Below are 2124 nucleotides of genomic sequence, written 5' to 3' on the forward strand. Positions count from 1 at the left end.
ATATCCTAGATATCGCGTATATCCTTTATACGTATAAGTAGAATTTTCGTAAAGATATCCTACTAGGTCGTCGTCTTTCTTAATTATATTAATAAGATATTAGTCTAGTCTACTAGGCTATATCTTTCCTTTAAGATATCCTATAAGCTCTTTAGCTTCTTTATTATTATAATAGTTTATAGGGCTTTCTATTAATATCTCTAGGATAGTTTAATTTATTCTAGGAAGTATATCTAATATTCCTAGATTATTATTAGCTCTAGGAATTAGGTTTTATATCTTTATAGGCCCTATATTATTAGTTATAAGATACTTAAGGTCCTAAGACTTCTCTATTTTTATAACTATAGTTTCTAGTCTTAGTAGGTCTTACGACCGCTAACTAAGGTCCTTTCTAGCCTTAAGTCCTATTAGATCCTAGATTAGTACCTAGGGTATATATTATATCTACTTTTAACTTTCTACTATATCTTAGTCGATTTCTAGATAATCGAGTTATAGCTCGTCGGCTAACCCTTTAATATATAGGTTACCTACTACTATCTCGTTTAGGTCTAGGCTTTTATACCTATTTATAAGATCTTCTAAGAGTTTGTCTCTTAGGTCTATAACGACTCGCCTTTTCTATTTAAGGCTATCGATAAGAGTCCCGACCTACCCTTTTAGGCCGCCCTATTATTTATTAGGGTATATTTCCTTCTAGTATTCCTAACTAATACTTATTCTTTCGGTGCTAGTATCTATACTAATAGTAGCTCTTCCCTTTTAGATTACTTATAATACTTCGCGTATCGCTTATATATATTACTATTTCTTATATAGTTTCTTCTATTTATATTCCTTCGCGTAGTATCTTAGTTTCTTATAGGTAAAGTAAAGATTCTTCTATTAGCGCTTATCTTATTCTTCTTATATAGTATTAAGATCTATTAGTATTAGGCTATATAGGTCTATATATCTCGCCTATTATAGTATAGACTATCTAGGTCGCCTATTATTCTAGCGATACTAGATAAGTAGTCGCTACCTACCTATTCTCTACTATCTTAGTTTATAATATTATATCTTAGAATTATAAATTTAATTATCGATTTTAACTATAATATTAATAATCTTATTTAAAGTATCTAATCGATTATTATATATTAGTTTATTCTTAATCTATTTCTTTAGTCTATCTTTAAAGATTAAAATAAAGTAGTCCTTATCTTAGCTTAAGTATAAGATAATTTATTAGAATTTAGCGGTATATATATTAATAGAGGTAGTTTATTATAGGTATTAAAGGCGTCGTTCTACTATTTATTTTATATCGATATTACTAAATATAAGTTTAATTTACTCTTTAAACTTATTATAGCTATTAAATACTTCCTAGATAAAGTCGCTCTAGACTTTTTAGTCGCTTTCCTTTTAAAACTTATATAGGAATAGTTCGAACTAATCGAAGGTTAATCTTTAGAGGAAAGTTAATATATAGATAATCTTATTAGCTTTTATAAGTAGTTTAGATTAGTTAACCTATTAGTTCGTATTTAGTTAAATAAGGAACGATCGAAACTTAGATCGTATTTTATTAAAGAACTTAGGTTATAGGATTTTAACTATAGAGACCGGACGTTAGCTCTCTAGGGTTAAGATTTACTCCTATAATTACTAGATTATCTTAGCTATCTACTAAGGAGTAGGTATATTACTCTATATAGAAGTACCGCTACTAGTAGTCGATTTATTAACTATATTATCTTATTATAACTCGAAACTTAATTTAAGACGGTCTTTAATATATTATATACTAGCTAACTAGTTGTAGTTAGGTTAGATAGGTTTAGGGTATATGTTACGCACTAGCTAACTAGTCATAGTTAGGTTAGATGGGTTCAGGGTATACTTGCCTTAATACTCCTCGAATGGTCTAACGTCAATGATCGGGTCTCAACTAAGCTAATGCCGCGTAGGGCCTTATAGTAGCCTAAGTCCTTTTAAGCGATTAAGGAACTAATGCTAGGTAGAGCGCCGAGTAGATCTATACCAGGGTATTGGTCTGCTCGTAAGTATTATCAAGTTATAATTAAGTAAAGAGTTATAGTAATCCAAAAGGTAAATATAAGTAATAATATATAA

Source organism: Penicillium hordei (assembly GCF_028827395.1).
Source record: "Penicillium hordei strain IBT 12815 chromosome Unknown utg000001l_segment0_segment0, whole genome shotgun sequence".
Classification (NCBI taxonomy): Eukaryota; Fungi; Ascomycota; class Eurotiomycetes; order Eurotiales; family Aspergillaceae; genus Penicillium; species Penicillium hordei.